At 42.0% G+C, this 18,814-nt stretch overlaps 1 long non-coding RNA gene across 1 annotated transcript in view; it reads left to right on the top strand.

The window, feature by feature from the left end:
* The first annotated feature begins 3,979 nt into the window (after positions 1-3,979).
* LOC307212999 overlaps positions 3,980-18,814 on the top strand; it is a 112,715-nt gene continuing 97,880 nt past the window's right edge. The window contains exon 1 of the long non-coding RNA XR_013837340.1: positions 3,980-4,055. This is a non-coding gene — a long non-coding RNA (uncharacterized lncRNA). The remainder of the gene's footprint in view (positions 4,056-18,814) is intronic.

Below are 18,814 nucleotides of genomic sequence, written 5' to 3'. Positions count from 1 at the left end.
ACACAACAAGCAATAAATAACCCGGTGCAAACCTCCGAGAATATATTTATATGTAAGTTTTGAAGACTGTGCATAGTCAATTACAAAAGCTGATTGATTCAATTAGCTTATTTATGTGTAATGTGACCCCTCTCCTAGATGCAGCTAGCAGATGAGAAAAGCCAGGTTTCTCAGCCCAACAGCTGCTATTGTTCATTGTTTGATGAAAATGACCCCATCTCCCAAATCAAAGTAAGGGTGACCCCCCACACACACACATCAAAACAAAGACAATAAAAAATGAAGACGCTTTTCTTTCATTTCCTGTTGCTTTGGAAATTATTTAATGGAGGCTTATTTCTATTCCATCACAGTTCCAGGGATGAATACCAGTGAGAAATGTGATAGCAGTACTACACCCTGTAGTCATCATTGTAATTCAGAGACACTTCCTTACAGGGAACATAGGAATGGGAGATTAAAGATGATCCCTGGAAGAAAGGGGCCTATTGAGAGCAGACAGAGAGAGGCTTCATCCAAAGTTGTGCTTAGCTATTAGGCAATAGACTATGATATTACCTTCTTCTTTGGCATGACCTCCATGTGAGTGATTCCCCCAGTTTACTACATGACGTTAGAAGTGGAGGTGAAACAGACATCTAACCCTAAAACAGACATTTAACTCATTTTTTATTGTGTGTACGGTATCTTTGTAAATGTATTAGAGACTATTGTAGCTAAGTGGCATATAAATTGTTTTAATTTAATTAAATCTTGGAGGAATTTATTACACAGTCCACTTCCACCTGAGGTGCATTAGATGGTTTAACACCAGTAACCTTAAAAAAACGGAAACCTCAAGACTCAGGACATTTGTGACTGACAGCAAAGACAAGCCTCATCAACATGGCCAAATAGTTGTTCCGGAAACAGCTCATAGTTGTGGTAAAGTGTATTGGGTTTCCCCACCTGCCTTGCCCCATGTTCCAGCCCTAGCAACCTTCACTATGGAGTTGCTGAATCGATATTTTGACTTCATCTATGAATGCTTACTTTAATGTTTATGTAAATTAAATGGATTGTGGGTTATCTTTGTGTGCATGTTGTACTGCAGTGATATTGTAGGTGTTTGTTTTTTGCATGAACTGCTTTTGGCACAGATTTAATTGTGAGGAATGTGGTATATAAATAAATTCACTATGGCAATGAAGACTTGACCACTGTAGGAGGAAGCATCAGCCTTCAAGAGGAAGCGTGGGAAGAAGAGGGGGAACCTTGTTGTGTTTATACTGTTTATTCAGCTTGATAGAGGCTAGAGCCCTAAGCTGTGCCACAGGGTGACACAAGCAGTTTAAAGGTTGTTTGTGAGAAGCTGCGTCTATCCTTCTTGGATGCCTAAGAGCCTGTGGACCTGTGACCCACCAGAAGTTGTCGGATGCCAATGCCCATCAGGCCCAGCCAACATGGCCAGTGGTTAGGGAATTTGCCGACTTCAACAGGACACAGGCATGCCTGACCTCTGGACCCAGAACTACAAATGAGGAGCCTTGTGTGTGCTCTGTCTTTGATGCACACAGGGAGTTATCTTGTGAACGGCTTCTTCATTCATTTCCATTCACTTCTGCCGTACTTTGCTATCACATCCATTATCCCGGAATGGGGCAGGGGGGGGGGAGCCTGCAAGTGGGGAAATTCCCTATGTGCATCAGAGCCATTGCACTTGCAGGCAATCGCCAAATCTGAGAAATGATTCTTAAATTGGCTGTTTCCTGATCCAGTAATGCAGTTCAGTTGTCTGCATACTAGCAGCCATTTAAAGGCTTCAGCCTTGAATCAACAGGCCCAATTTGGAACATTTATGAAAGAACAAGCTGTCCCACTGTTTCTATTCCTCCATCCTTAAAGCTCTGTCTAATTGTATAGATGGTCCAACAACCATCATGAAGAAAGCCTGTCCCTGATAATTCCCCCCCCCTCCCGTTTCAGTGCTTTTCTGCTCATTCTACGCTCAGCCATTTCCCTGCCAGATTTGCTGCAGACAACAAGCGAGGCAGTTAGCTAATGTGGGCAGATATAATAATAGCACCAACCAACGGCATAATATTACTCAGCACTTAGATTATGCTTTACATAATTAGATTATGCTCCAGCAACATCCAAACATATTATCTAATCTGACTAATCTAAATTAATGATGGACTAATTAACATGGGGTGACTCTGAAGAATTTATCTTCAAAGCTCTGTGTGGGATGCTGGCCATGTGACTCCCACAGATGATAGAAAATGAGAGTGCTATATCTTCCAGCCCACTGAGCTTTCTCTGAAGCACTCTCTATTCCTCAAAGTCATTTCAACAAGTATGTGTTGAAGAAGTTCTTGCACCTCTGCAGTGGAAACTTGACTTGGGTTTTCTGTTTCTTTCTGTATTTTCCTGATTTTAACAGTGTTTAATTTATGCCCAAGGCCCCTTTAAAGACACAAGCTTTCTATTCTAGAACTGCACCATAGGTGGTAATGACCTTCATGACTTCCATAAATAGAGAAATGGACATTGCAAGCTCCTCACTTTACTCCATTCACTTCAGTGGTTCCAAGGAGCTGAGATCAGTGTTTAAAGCCATAAACAACCCACAGAGATGTACCTGGCACCTTTGTTGTATATAATTCATTATAGGCTGTACTCTAGTCTTTGACACCTAATACATATATATATATATTAGGAACCATTCTATTTCATCTTGTAAATCGCCCTGAGATCTTTTGATGAAGGACAGTATATAAATCTAAATAATAATAATAATAATAATAATAATAATAATAATAATCAATATTAATATTCCTCTGCTTGTAAATTGTTTAAGTGATTTTAATATTGTGATAATTAAGTGATAGAAATATTTTTACAGTGTTGTAACCTGCCCTGTGACACAAAGGGTGGGTAAGAAATCCTATTAACAACAATAGTAACATATCTCCTGCTGCGCAATGTATCATCCAAAACCGGTTTGAAGTCCATATCAGGATATTGGCGTGTGTGCTATACAAAAAATCACAATGTGGGGAGAAAACATGAAGCCAGCCAATGCTTCTCTCAATTCCTGCTAACTCTGTCAACTCAGCTATCCCCTGCCTTCTGCAGCGAATCACAAGAGCAGCACCAGCAAACAGCTCCATCCTTATTTCAGTTAATTTGATATATCGGCATAATGCGATGTTTAGCTGGTGGTATATCACAATGCTGAAAGTCAGATATCGTCCGGCCCTACCCTTGTATGGACTCCGGATGGCCAATCATAAAATCTGCATAAAATCATAAAATTGCAGTCAGAATAGAATAATAACTAAAATCAGCATAATGCAACATAACACACAGCTCTGCTCCAAATTTGTGCCCAAGGCCCAAGCAAACAAGCACGTTTTAAGTTTGTTTCTTTGCTGTACAGTGGTACCTCTGCTTACGTACTTAATTCATTCCAGAGGTCTGTTCTTAACTTGAAACTGTTCTTAACCTGAAGCACCACTTTAGCTAATGGGGCCTCCTGCTGCCGCTGTGCCGCTGGAGCACGATTTCTGTTTTCATCTTAAAGCAGAGTTCTTAACCTGAAGCACTATTTCTGGGTTAGCGGAGTCTGTGACCTGAAGCGTATGTAACCTGAAGCGTATGTAACCCGAGGTACCACTGTATATCTTGTCCTTCCTTTCAAACAAACTGTTGGGCAGCAGATACGCAAGGGGCAAAACAATTACAATTGTAGTACAGTACGGATGCAGGCTGGCAAAGAAGTTGTCACCTGATTGATAACAGCATTGGGGGGGGAGGCGGGGGGGTGGTCAGCCAGATCACCACAGGCAGAGAATCACACAGCTGGAATGTTAACCCTCCTGCATTCAAGCAATTGCCTAAAGAGGGTTATTTGTCATAACAACACACCACACATTTAAAATGTGAGAATTCCACTTTGACAAGCACAGCTTTATCCAAAGAATTCTGGGAACTGTACAGTGGTACCTCGGGTTAAGAACTTAATTCGTTCTGGAGGTCTGTTCTTAACCTGAAACTGTTCTTAACCTGAGGTACCACTTTAGCTAATGGGGCCTCCCGCTGCTGCCGTGCCGCTGGAGCAAGATTTCTGTTCTCATCCTGAAGCAAAGTTCTTAACCCGAGGTACTATTTCTGGGTTAGCGGAGTCTGTAACCTGAAGCGTCTGTAACCTGAGGTACCACTGTAGTTTGTTAAGGGTTCTGAGAGTTGTCGGGGCACTCCAATTCCTCTCCCAGAGCTACAATTCCAAGCATTGCCTGGGAAGAAGGATGGATTATTATTATTATTATTATTATTATTATTATTATTTTAAAAAAAACCATTCCAGAAATTGTAGCTCCTGTGAGGGTTGCCTTACAACTCTCTGCATTCTTAAAAGACTGCAGCTCCCAGAATTCTTTGGGAGATGCCATAACTGTTAAAGTGGAATAATGCTGCTTTTAATAGCAGTCTAGAGACAGTTGATTTCTCATTGCTAAAGTTTACGAGTAGTTGAGGGGAAGATGGTGTTTTGAAATGCTTTGAACAATAACAAGTGCTACTCTACTTCCTGAAGAGGTGGAATTTTTTAACTCTGACTCCTTTTTTGTGGGTCAGCTCCTTTTCTCTCTCTCAGCAATGGCTCTCACAGAGCACGGCTTTCATCTGCTTGCCAAGCTGCTCTATATTCCTGAAATTACCTGGACCCTTGCTTACGCCAGGGAGTGTTTGTTTCACCTTTTCACCCTACACCCTACACCCTACACTTGTATAATTCAGATGGCGTTATTATACGTTACCGGAATGATAGGAGGACGTGGAGGCTGTTTTGTTTATCCCTGGAGGGTATGTGGAACAAGGGCATCTTATTCAGTGTGATACTGATGTCGAAGAGGTTGTGGTGGCCTTTTCTAGGTCTGGCTCTTCGATGCATGTGAGAGTCCTTATTGCTAATCCTTCAAACAGGTAAAATCCATACCATATCACTAACACCTTGCAGAATATTAGACATGCTCCCCATTTAAGAAATTGTATTAACAGATTAGCAGTAGGAGTTTCAAAGTACAGTAGTACCTCGGGTTACATACGCTTCAGGTTTTCAGGTTATAGACTCCACTAACCCAGAAATAGTGCTTCAGGTTAAGAACTTTGCTTCAGGATGAGAACAGAAATCGTGCTCTGGTGGTGCAGCGGCAGCGGGAGGCCCCATTAGCTAAAGTGGTGCTTCAGGTTAAGAACAGTTTCAGGTTAAGAACAGTTTCAGGTTAAGAACAGACCTCCAGAATGAATTAAGTACTTAACCCGAGGTACCACTGTACCAATTGGTTCAATTTGCATATACTTGCATCTGAGTAAGAGAACAGCCATATTAAGAAATTTCCATGTGTACTAAATATGTTGATGGGTGGGAAATTGTGTCTGCTGCCATGTTCACTTATCTTCAAGTCACTGCTATCTCCACCCCACACATTAAGTACAATCTCAGAAAAGAGCCATTCATAAGACTATGACCTCTGCATAATATAAATTGATTGACAGTTTTTATTAGTTTAATCAGTTGGCTAAATCCATTAAACCATGCAGCTGCCCTAGACTATTGTTTCCTGGTCCATCAGTGGCTTTCTAGGATCTCATGAAGAGAAGGTCTGCTATCTCTTCTTTTTAACTGGAGACGGTAGGAGGGAGTATGCCAGTTGTTGGAAGCTTCAGGAGAGGAGAGTGCTGTTGCATTCATGTCTTGCTTGTGAGATTCTCATGGGCACATGGTTGGCCACTGTGAGAACTGGATGCTGGACTAGATAGGCCTTTGGCCTGATCTAGGAGGGCTTTCCTTCTATTCTCGCAGAACCGGGACCTTCTGCCTGCAAAAGAAGCTGTGCCACTGAGCTAGGGTTGTTCCCATATGTACTAGATTCCTATGGCATACTGATATTTTGGAACTTGAACCATTGGGCTCAAACCTGATGAACTCTATGGCAGATGTCAGCACACTAACACATTTTTAAGGTATCTGAAGAAATGTGCATGCACATGAAAGTTCATACCAATAACAAACTTAGTTGGTCTCTAAGGTGCTACTGGAATGAATTTTATGTTGTTTCGACATTTTTAGGAAGGCATTCCCAATATCTTTGAATGGGGGTAAAATGGAGACAAAATATGAACTGATTTTGGCTTGGGTTTATTGTATCTGCAGTGCCTGATGTTTTTATGGTTTTTATAGTTATTGTTGCTTTTCTTTTTGGTCCTTTTATGAATGATGCCATGGCCTTTGGCTAGTGCAATAAAGTTTATGATGATGATGATTTTGGCTTTGGACAGATGCCAGAAAATAGGATCTAAATATAGAGTGTAGGGAGGGTAAAAGGTCATTTGTCTCAGTAGAAGGCAGCTCCAAGTCCTTAGCTAATCTGAAGGCTAGAAATGCTTACAGGTACACTGATTATATATATATATATATAGTTTATAAATAACTTCTTCTTACAAAATGAGATCCCAGTGACATATTGCTGAGCAAGGGCATGTAGGACAAAACCAAGTACATCACTGAGATCCAGTTCAAGATAAATCTGTTTGTCATATAATATAACTGCATGAATTAGGATGGAAAGATTTATGGTTTAAACATCTCAATTTTAACATCTAAAGTGTAGGTGATGACGTGGATTTTTTCTCCCTGTGCCTTCTGAACAGGTATTTTAAGTGTTGGTTCAGAGAATGATAGGGGGAAATGAAATAAAAGCTGGCAACCTTCATAAAAAAATGTAGGAAATCATAGATTGCCTGTTGGATCAGAGCAAAGACCCAAGTAGACTAGGATTCTTTTTCTAGCAGTGCATTTCTAACAGATGTTCAGGGAGGTCACAAGCAGCCCATGAAAGCTTGTTCGGAACTAACTGTACTAAGTGTTCCCTTCAGGGCAGCCCCGCCCCGTGGAGTTACAGAGACAATGTCACAGGCCTGTATTTTAGAGCCCTGCCAGGAAGCTGTATATAACCCATTTAATAAGCCTGTTAACAACACCTGTGTAAATCAGTAGCCAAGTTCAATAGGGAATACAAAGGTGATGCTCACCACCTCTTTATCCTCAGCACCTAGTACTTATGTATGCCATGTCTTTGTCTATATCATAGTACTAGGCTGAAAGCTCTCAAAATATAACCTTTGCCCTACAATTTTAGAGATTCTTGCCTCCCCTCTTTTGTGTTTCTGGAGGGGCTGATTTGGAGGTCACTGGCATTCCCCCTGCTCCTCACATTGCGATTGGCCCAACTGTGGGTGCCACAATTTCCTCCCAGAATGACCATCAGAACCATCATAAGTCATGATGTATCCTGGTTCTGCTATACTCAGAGGAGGAAAAATGGTGGCCAGCAACAGATAAGAGACAGGAAAAGTGCTGGTGTTTCTCACACTTCTGCATTCAAAATTTGCTGCCACCATCTTAGAACATATGCTGAAATGTCTTTTTGCTTTGTGTATGTGTGTGTGTACGTGCACGCACGCACCACATGTGCAAATGGGATCCTGAAAGGTGGGGAACATGCTTTGCTCAGTCAAATGATTGTTGATATTTCATCCACCTACCATGCTTAAGAACCATATGGTAAACTTATCCATAAATCATTTGTTCAGGGACAGCTAAAGACATTTTGCTGCCTGAGGCAAAACAGCAAATGTTGCCCTTGCCCTAGCCAAGGGGCATGGTACCAAGTTATTCTGGCACTTCTGGGACATAAAATCCCACAAAGTGCCTCCCTTTCAAGTAAAAATACAATCAGCACAACTTAAATAGCAATGTGTTGCCCTTTCCAAATGACCTGATGCAACTGTCTCATGCTGCCAAATAGCAGAGCCAGCCTTCAATCTGGCTGATCCCTTTTAATAATCTAAACCAGTGGCAATAACCAAATCCTGTAGTCCTGAATTCCATAAATAAGTTATGGATGTTTAGAGGGCACACTTACTTTAGTCTGTTCCAAATCTACTGTAAATGAACTTCACGGACTGATCATTCTTATGCTATAATTGAAGGTGGAAATTTTTATCTATCCATTCTGCTGCCCACCGCTCTTCATTTGACTAATATCACTGGGTGACAATTACACAAGATTATGAGGTTTTCAATAGTTTGCTTACCAGGAAAAGGGGGGGGGGATGAAAACAGCCTTCTCAGTGGAACTAAACTATCTCCTTTGGGCGGTGGACATTATTTTCATATCAAGTTGGGGGAGGGAAATCTTCAGTGGAAGTCCCTTTTCATTTTGAAACACAAATGGAAGTGACTAATCATGCAGAAGGTTGTTGTGCCAGGCAAAAAGATGAGGTTAAGAGATTGTATGTCTGAAGCATCTAGGGAAAACAATTTGCTACAAACTCAGCATCTCCCACATCATGTGGTTTTCATGGTATTTCTAGGTGATGCCTAGGGTGGTGCTGTGGGTTAAACCACAGAGCCTAGGACTTGCCGATCAGAAGGTCGGCGGTTCAAATCCACGCGATGGGGTGAGCTCCCGTTGCTCGGTCCCTGCTCCTGCCAGCCTAGCAGTTCGAAAGCACGTCAAAGTGCAGGTAGATCAATAGGTACCGCTCCGGTGGGAAGATAAACGGTGTTTCCGTGCACTGTTCTGGTTCTCTAGAAGCGGCTTAGTCATGCTGGCCACATGACCCGGAAGCTGTATGCCGGCTCCCTCGGCCAATAAAGCGAGATGAGCGCTGGAACCCCAGAGTCAGCTACAACTGGACCTAATGGTCAGGGGTCTCTTTACCTTTACCTTTTAATGACAGAGCAGGACATCATGTGTGTTAAAGTGTTTGTGTGTGTGTGTGTGTGTATATATATATATATATACACACACACACACATACCCCAAATAGCACTTCAGATAAGTTTGCTCTGGATCCTGGAAGGATGAAGCCAGTCACTAAAATTATATAATTATAATGACTAATAAAGCATTGATATTAATTTCTTATAGCAAATCTTTTGAGCACCCACCTTCAGATTCTCTAATGTGAATGAAGGGTCCTTCATCCAGTATAGAATACTGAAAATGGCATATTCAGAAGTGTCAGGTATCATCGCAGCATCTCTTTGGGGGCCTAAAGGTGATATAAAAGCTTTTTTGTGGTTGGGAGGATGGGATAAATAAACAGTTCTGTTTTTGTTGTTTTTGTTTTTTAAAAATAGTGGGAACTGCATTCCCATCTTCAGAAATGAAACTGAGAATAGCTGGAAATAAGTCACTGGAAGGTCAGTAGTTAAAGGAATATCCTCAGTCCTAGCAGGAAAGATAAGAAAAAAAGCTTGTACTATGGCCACTGATCTCATTCCACCAATTTAGAAATGTAATCATCCCAACAGGTACCACATTCAGGCCTGCTACGACAAGTGTAGCCAACAAGGTGTCCTTCAGTTGTTGTTGGATTATAACTGCTTCTGATGTTGTTGGAGTACAACTGCTTTGCTGGCTGGGGCTGATGGGAGTTGCATTCCAACAACATCTGGTGGACACCGTGTTGTCTACCCCTGTGCTAGGAGAACAAGCACCCTCTGTGGGTGAATTCACTCTAGCTTAAGTCCCAGTGTCATAAACTGACACCACTCCAATGCTCCTCCAGGCCTCACCTTTCAGTAGGCTGTGGAGGAGCACCAAAAAGTACTGTAGTCTTTGAGGTGCTGGAATTTGGGACCAAATGGTTGAGTGGACCATGGAGACTCTCTAGCTATTCCAGCCCCATTCCCACATCATCCCTTTCTAGGTCAGTTGCCTCCCAATTCTCACTACACTTAGTTACACAGGGTGGTGGACTATTGCATGGATGTGCCCAATGTGTGAATATTCCTTCCTTCCCTTCTCTAGGGAGGATATAGGGTATCTTTTCAGGATATTCATCTGCTCCTGTGATTATGCCATGTTTGCTGTTTTTAAATTTAACTTTGAGTTTTGGCAGATAGTCATTGCATCCTTGCAGATAAGACAAAGCACTTCAATGATTCAGCCAAACTGTGCATGTTCTAATTTCCACAGGCACACAGAAAGGATTAAGGTGAGCAAATTGAAGTCCTGAATGAATCAGATGAAAAGGGATACAAGGTTACAGGGAGGAGTGGATTTTCTTGTGTAGTGTGGGCCATAATTGTTTGAGGAATGAGAAGCACCAGCCCGACCCACTGCACTACATCATTAGGAGCAGGAGTCCAGCACCACGGACAGCAGCATGCTCATGAAGCTTTAGGAACAACTTGTACAATATCAAGCTGGTGAAAAAAGTGGGTGGATGTGCAATTATGGGCCTTTGTTAGCAAATGAGGGAAAGGTACAAATATCCTAGGTCACAATGTTTAATAAAGTACAGTGTCATTTCATAACATCATGAAAAGAATAGAGTCACTCCACAATTTTGAGTAGATTCACAAACAGATGCACAAGTAGTGTTCCATTCATGCACGGGTCTCCACCCCTACTCTCCTCCCCAGTATAGCTACCTGAACCTTTTTGTGGTTTCAAGGTTCTGAAAATTGAGGTGCACATTAGATTTGATGGCACATTAGACTCGAGTAAATATAGTATTGAAAATTAATGCCTATATGAGAGGTCTTCAACCTTTTTGAGTCCATGGCTCCTTTAATCAACTGCATTCCTTCTGCGGCACCCCTGTGGGGCTCAGGAGCCTAGTTATGTCACCCATTGCCTGCAAAGCTCGCAGCCTCTCATGCTTTTTCGAAAACCTTTGCTTGTGTTCCCTCAAGGTCCTCTCCTCTCCCCTCTCCTTGGGAGCCCTCTGGGCAGCTGCTGCTGCTGTCCCTGGTCTCTGAGCTGATCCCACCCCAAAGAGAGGTGTCTCCTAGAGGCATCATTCAACTGCGGAGTTTATAGCCAGGGCTGCTGCAATAAATAGCTGTGACTTTGGGAGGCAGAGACGCAAGAGGGTCTCAGGCATCAGGGAAGGGAGGGAAGGGAAGGACAGAGATCAGTGTTGCCCACGGCACCCCGACCATCATTCAAGGCATCCCAGGGTGCCATTGCACACTGGTTGAAAACCACTGGCCTATATAGACAAAGTCAGAGAAGCTGCTTGGTTTTTCCAAGTGAGGCCTGTATAAGAATATAACAAGGAGCCGCCTTAATTTAAGGAAGAACTGTTTGTGTAGGCAAGTGCCTTGCTAATAGGACATATACTTTCCCATCAAAGATGGAATGGAATATGTTTTAGTCCAGACAGTTGTCCATGTAGTGCTGACTATCCTATATTTTTCCTCGCATAGAAAAAGGAGCAGAGAGATTATTCTAGTAATTTAGCTGAAGGCTATGGAAGCCTAATTAGAAATGGTCAGTCTTGGAAACAGCTCTTTAAAAATTAATTTCTTTGGGAGAAAATGCTTTTCTTGGTTCTGTAAATCCAGTAGAAAGAGGAAGCCTTCCATTAGAAATGTGGGTGTCTAAAACTGATGCCTAATCCCCATTGCTACAAATTCATAGCTGTGTAAGGAAGAATTAAGTTCCAGTTCTGCTGCAGACATCAAGGATTTGTTAATGGCTTCAGCACACAGGGGTGACAGGTCTTCTGAGACTTATATCTTGAGGGAGAATCCTAGGAATCAAAATATTGGTAGCTATAACATCAAGGGTGAAGCTTGTCCGCACTTAAACTACATTCAGGCAAAATTTCATTCCATTTCCTTAAGTTTTCCTGATAATCTACCCATTTTATGAGATCTTTCGTATGACATAAAAGCCACTTCTAGAAAACTAGACAAATCTATTGGAAGCTAAGCACAAATGTCCATGTTAATTTCTTCCAGGAAAAATAAAATCTGTTTGCCACCCCAATAACTTGGAAAATAACAGGAGTTTTGCACCGTATTTTTCCTGCTCTTTCATGGATCATGCCATGATTTTGGGGGTGATATTCTGCCATACAGTTATTTCCCACTATTTTTATGGGGAATCATGGGGAACATAAAGTGCCGCAACATGTCGGATGTGAATGAAATTTAGCACAAAATGGCAGTATTCAAAATGATACGCAAACCAAAATGCAGCTGTCCTTCAAAATTTGCACTTCTCTCAATTCTGCACTACAGTTGTCCAGCCAAATACTGTGCACACAAATGCTGGTGCTAGGTCAAGCTGTGCATAAAATGCACATTCTTGGTGAAAAGACCTTTAAAATGCATCACCTTGGAAAAAATTGCTTTGCAAAGATCTGCGTATTTGGCAGATTTACATATGAACACATGCATAGATTTGCAGTTGAATTTTCAGGAGGACTTTGTTAAAAGAAAAAAGCAAGCTGATGCAGAAATGTTGATAACTGAATATTGGATAAATTAGAAACAGAGAGAACCCAAAATTGACAGATCCACTCCTCCATAGCCTGGACTAGCTTGCTTGTTTGGCCATGAGCCTTTTCCAACTGTGCTATTTGTGATATGTTGAGAGCAAGTGACTAGATGAAGCAACCAACCCACCTAGGTCAGGAGCAAGGAAGCATTGCTACTGTCAAGGGAATATCTCTGCATGGTGGGGTATTCAGGAATTGAAACAGTTGTATCACTTTACCCAGTGGCAAGGTCAGATCAGCTTTCAAATGTATATGGCAGAACCAGTGCTATTTTTCTAGAAAAAGAGGTGCCGGAACTCACCATGAAAGTCTCCCTTGTTCTCTTACACAGTGGTACCTCGGGTTAAGTACTCAATTCATTCCGGAGGTCCGTACTTAACCTGAAACTGTTCTTAACCTGAAGCACCACTTTAGCTAATGGGGCCTCCTGCTGTTGCCGCGCCACCAGAGCACAATTTCTGATCTCATCCTGAAGCAAAGTTCTTAACCTGAAGCACTATTTCTAGGTTAGCGGAGTCTGTAACCTGAAGCATCTGTAACCTGAAGCGTATGTAACCCAAGGTACCACTGTAATGGCAATGACGCCCATCTGAGAGGTGCCAGAACTGAGTTCCGGTGAGTTCCGGCTGAAATAAAGCCCTGGGCAGCACTCTTTTCAAACTGGTTCCAAATATACTCAAGTTTTTAAAGTTTACTGCATATTATAGTTTGTTTGATTAATATGATGGCAAATGTTAAACTTCACATTATGGGGTCTTGATTACTGAAAAATCAATTTGATTGTATTTTTCATGGCTTGTCTAGAATTACAGTTGTCGAGCATCTATGTCATTAGCATCATGACTCAAGAGGGCAGAGCAACAACTTTAAATACATATTCTAGTAGCTGCCACATAAATCTATACTTTGGACTTTTATATCTTTTTTTAAAAAAAAAAGAAAATGGTGCTATCCCTTGGGTGATATTCGACTAAGTTGTACTTGGAGGAGAGCTATCACTCCTCGTTGCCAGTTAAGGGCTAGAAAGAAAATGTGGAACTATATGCAGGCATGACTGGATAAATAGAAACTAGGAACATGGGTGACAGTGGACAAAATGAATTAAAACATATGTATGTGTGAGTGTATGCAATATTGTATCCAACACTGGTTATATCCAACAGGACTTCCCCTTTCTCTAGTATCACCACACAATCTGACCCAGAGGTCCCCCAAACCTCTGGAGTAGATTTCAAAGGCATGCAGAGGGCTGCAGAGGAGAGGAGAGGAAGGGGGAGTACCGCTGAACAAGTGGAAATTTGTTGCATGAGTGCAATGGAATCACTGGATGCAACCCGCATGATATAATAATTACACATCACAATTTGAAGCCAAAGTAAATTCACCATATCAGACAGATTAATTTAAATTCACCTAAAGCCCATAATTTATTCCTTTTAGATCATCCAAAAGCTTCAGCTTTGGGGAAATCCAGGGATGCAACCATATTTCAGACTCCAGGGCCGTACTGTTCTGTTTTGTTATGTTTAATGCCAAAATAAGCTTCAGAGGGGGTTTTATACATGAAGCCATTACTGTCCTTGTTCTGTCTGATGGCTTCACTGTTACCCTATTGGCCTGAATATGAGTCTAACCTTTTCCCCAAATTCTGACCGTGAAAAGTTAAAGTGCAGCTTATTCACAACCTTACAGTATGCAGCCAGGAGCGTGGGGCAAACAGCACCAGGACCACAGTGAACCAGCATCTGCCCCATGCTTAGTCCCCTGCCCTTTCCCTCAAGACCGGGAAAGGAGAGAGCGAGGAAGGGGAAAGGCTGCTGGCAACACAGTTGGCTCCCCCCCCCCAGTATGCAGCCAGGAGTAGTGAGGAATGGAACGGCTTATATTCAGGGTTTCCCCCCTCTTTTTATCTCCCTCCCCCTCCAATTTTAAAGGCGTGGCTTATATTCAGGTGCAGCTTATATTAAGGCCAATACGGAATTTGTGGTTTTATGCATTTGTATTTGCAATTTTTCACTCTGTGAACTGCCCTGGAATCAGTTTTGATGAAGGACTGTGTGAAAATGTCAGCTAAACCTCAACCTCAAGAGGAAGGCACACTTGGCAAATCCACACCGTGATCAACTCCAGCCAGGAAACCAATGTCCCCACTGTGGAAGGACGTGTGGGTCCAGAATTGGCCTCCACAGTCACTTACGGACTCATTGTTAAAACTGTGTTTATGGATGACAATCTTACTACGAGTGTTCACCAAAGAAGAAGAATAGATTCCAATATTGTTCTTTGGTATTTTGTTACACTTGAGAATTTTGAGCAGTAAATTCCCCTTGGTTTAAGAAGACTCTATGATCACTGCTTTTAATTTTGCTGTTTGTTAATGTATATACAGCTGAATGCCAAAACGACTTCTAAGTGGTTTACAAGTACAAGTACCAATTACACAAGCATTAAAATGTAAGCATCCATAATTAAAATGCACAATTGAAGTACACAATAAAACAATCCCATTAAAACTTTGAAATATCCATAATTATGCATAATTAAAACACCCATAATAAAGACATCCAAAATTAAAATGTGCAATAAAACGATCCCATTGAAATGGCACAGTGCAGTTGTTTTAATAAACAAACAAATAAATTATTATACTGTTGACTGCAGAATTTGTTATGCTTTAGTACCAAATTCTAAAGCAGCTCCATCTTTGGCTTTGCATTATACAAAACAACACTTCCTTTCATTGGTGCTTCCTGATATGTAGAGTTTAGAGGATGTTTTTTCATGCCTTTTCCTGCTGGTCTCTTGTTGTGGAGAAGTGATTGCTGTCCTATAGAAAATGCAGGAAAATGCAGTAGAGCAGGTATAGCCAAACTTGGCCCCCCAGCTGTTTTGGGACTACAACTCCCATCATCCCTAGCTAATAGGACCAGTGATCAGGGATGATGGGAACTGTAGTCCCAAAACAGCTGCAGTTGAGAGTGTCCTGTGAGGTTGATTGTAGCAGCTGGAGAGGTGAAGTGAGTCTAGAAAAGAATTGAGGGTTTCAGCGAAAAGTGGAAGCCTGTTGTATAGATGCCATGTCCACTCATAGATGGATCAGGACTGAGAACCAACTAAGGTTAGACCTGGAATTCAAGTTTCTCAAGGCCAGGTCTACCCAGGGCTTCCCACCGTGCAATCACTAGATCAACCACAAATGGTAAACCAGTTTTTTGATGCTGGTCAGTGGTGGTCAATACCCATTGGGAGGGAGGGCAAAAGACAGTGAGGCCAACAGGAAGTGGAGTCTGAGGCAGCATGTTTGATTCCCATCCTTTTCCCTGCTGAGTTCTACAAAGGGGAACATGGAGACTGAGGAGGAGGAATCTGACAGGCAGCACCATCCCTGGAGTAGATATAGCCAAGAAGGTAGGCAGGTGGGAGCTGGCTGAGGTCAGATGGAGGTTGGTGTGGCAATGCCCCATTCACTCTAATGGAGCAGCCTCCACTAATGCTAGTTATGTGTTTATTTGGAGTATTTATTTTCTTCTCCCTTCAAAAAAACAACTTTGGATGCCCAGTAGAGTGGTAGACTGCAGCAGAAAGTGGTGGAGTCTCCAGTGTGCCTGTCGGTGTTGCTCGGCCTTTTTCTTTACCAATTTTGCTTTGCTGTTGTCCCACCAGCAGCAGGCTGAGGATTAGGGTAGCGATGATTGCACCACCCCTAGACCTGGCGTACTGGCCGCTCAGCATATTGGAACCATCCCCTTGCCCAGATGAACTCTCTTACACAGATCCGCTTCAATGTAATACTGCGCTCCTTTCCTTGCAGAGCTCTTGAGAAGCATGCTAAGAGAACCTTTCTGTTTGCTGTTTCCTGAGTAGTCCCCAAGCAGATTTGAATTCATGCTAGGAGAGCGCGGTGAGATTTGCTTCTAAGACCAGAAGCTCAAACGCAAGCGCTAGTTTTATGCGAGTCACATAGCTGTACAAACACTATCCATGGGTTGCAGGGAGGTTAGATGCTTTCCCCCTAAATAAAACAAATAATTATAATAGAATTGTTCCCAGGTACTAGATACTATGTTACCACTTGGGGTAGAGTCCCCAGACACCACCACCACCACCAACAACAACACACACACACACACGGCTACATTTATCACATCAGTGCAGAAAAAAGAAAAACACCATTTAGGTATCTCTCTCTATCGTTTTGCAGCATTATAGTATTTGTGCATCACAACAAAGTTAGTGTGATCCTTTTGGGAGGAGGAGAATTTTGAGTGCATTTGTTGTTCAGGAAAACAATTGAGTGCCCTGTATTTATTTCTGACTTGGTGCTGCCCACCCTGCATCCCCGTGAGTACCAGAAAGCTTTTCAGAGAAATGAGCTGGTGTTTTCTCTCTCTCTCTCTCACACACACACACCCTCCTTTGTTCTACTTTATTATATCACTGGTGGCTGAACTTGGAATGCCAGAGATAGCCTGGAGCCATAAGCTACAGTACTTTGTGAACATTAGACCAATTGTTTTTCCCCCTCTCATCTCAGCTAAGTTGGAGTAGAATGGAATAGCCACCAATATATCAGAAGGGTATTATTTATCTTATTATGTCTCAGATAGCTTCACAGTTTTTGATTTATCTCAAGAATATCCCATGTGAGGTAAAGCAAGGGAACACAATCATGCCTTATTTAGGGATGGAGAATTGTTGGGTCCTGCGGATAAACCTGTGGTGCATTACCTGGCATGCTTGAACTTAAGGCTGATTTATACATTCACAAGGCTCCTCTAGCAAGCATCACTGGGTGACTGGCAGCTAAGTCTGTCATCTAAAACTGCCACTATTGAAAAACATTGCATTTGGCAGGGATGGACAAATCAGTCTATGTTTATCTCTACTGTCGTTTTGGCCTGTTTGAATATCTTTCTTTTTCCCCAACAAGTGGAGAATTATTTTATTCCAGTTTACTTCTGTACTGTATTTATTATAGCTATCATATATGTATGTATACCCCACTTTTTCCCTGATGGGAATCAAGGCAGCTTGCAGATAAGATTGAAATTGGAAATCATTTTCATATCTGAAATGGTTTTAAATGTTTTAAAGTGTGCATTTTGTTTGAACAATGTTTTTAGTGTTGATTCCCCCCCCCCATTGTTAAATTGCTTCGGGATGTTTCACAGATGATTCATTAAGGGAAATGAATAAATAAATGATTTCATAGCCTTTATCAGTCTAACATTTGTTCATTTGGAAGTCCTTTCTGTTCCATTTTTGCATCTGTCTGTGATATTTTTTATTATTAAAAATGGGCCAAAAATCATGCTTAAATACATATTTAAATCCATCTTTCCTCATAAATCTGAGAAATGTGTTTTATCTCAAAGCACACATTCATAAATATGGTTTGTCCTAAAATATGCTTTTTAATGCATTTTGTACCTTTTTTAAGCTTAAAAGTGCACCACAAAATTCTGTGAAGTGTCAAATCCAAAAGGGAAATCTGCTCTTTTGTCACGCTATACAGATCTAGCCTAAAACACCAGTCTTACATGGCTGGTTACTCTGAGACTGCTGCCCTCGATAGTTAAAAACACAAGTTTGCCTTTTGTGCTATATGAGGTTCATACTGGAATTTGCAAAGAGAGAATCCTTCAGTCACCTCTAAGTTGAGATAATATGGCAGCTTGGATTGGGATGTGATGCTGCCTGTGAACCATACATTTAAACAACATTCACACATGCATCCCAAAGAATTGTGGGAACCGCAGTTTACCACGACATAGCTACCAGCCCCAGCACCCTTGACAAATTATGGTTCCCATAAGTCAGTCAGTCTCTCTCTCTCTCTCTCTCTCTCTCTCTCTCCCTCTCCCTCTCCCTCTCCCTCTCCCTCCCTCCCTCTCTCTCTTGCAGGAGGGTGTTGTTGTTGTTTGGTCATTTAGTCGTGTCCGACTCTTCGTGACCCCATGGACCAGAGCACGCTGGCACTCCTGTCTTCCACTGCCTCCCGCAGTTTGGTCAAACTCATGCTGGTAGCTTTGAGAACACTATCCAACCATCTCGTCCTCTGTCGTCCCCTTCTCCTTGTGCCCTCCATCTTTCCCAACATCAGGGTCTTTTCCAGGGAGTTCTTCTCTTCTCATGAGGTGGCTAAATTACTGGAGCCTCAGCTTAACAATCTGTCCTTCCAGTGAGCATTCAGGGCTGATTTCCTTAAGAATGGATAGGTTTGATCTTCTTGCAGTCCATGGGACTCTCAAGAGTCTCCTCCAGCACCATAATTCAAAAGCATCAATTCTTCAGCGATCAGCCTTCTTTATGGTCCAGCTCTCACTTCCATACATCACTACGGGGAAAGCCATAGCTTTAACTATACGGACCTTTGTTTGCAAGGTGATGTCTCTGCTTTTTAAGATGCTGTCTAGGTTTGCAGGAGTGTAAGTAAAGGTAAAGGTACCCCTGCCCATACGGG

Source organism: Podarcis cretensis (assembly GCF_951804945.1).
Source record: "Podarcis cretensis genome assembly, chromosome: 3".
Classification (NCBI taxonomy): domain Eukaryota; kingdom Metazoa; phylum Chordata; class Lepidosauria; order Squamata; family Lacertidae; genus Podarcis; species Podarcis cretensis.
Note: the sequence above shows the minus strand (reverse complement) of the source record. Positions and strands in the feature narration are given on the sequence as shown.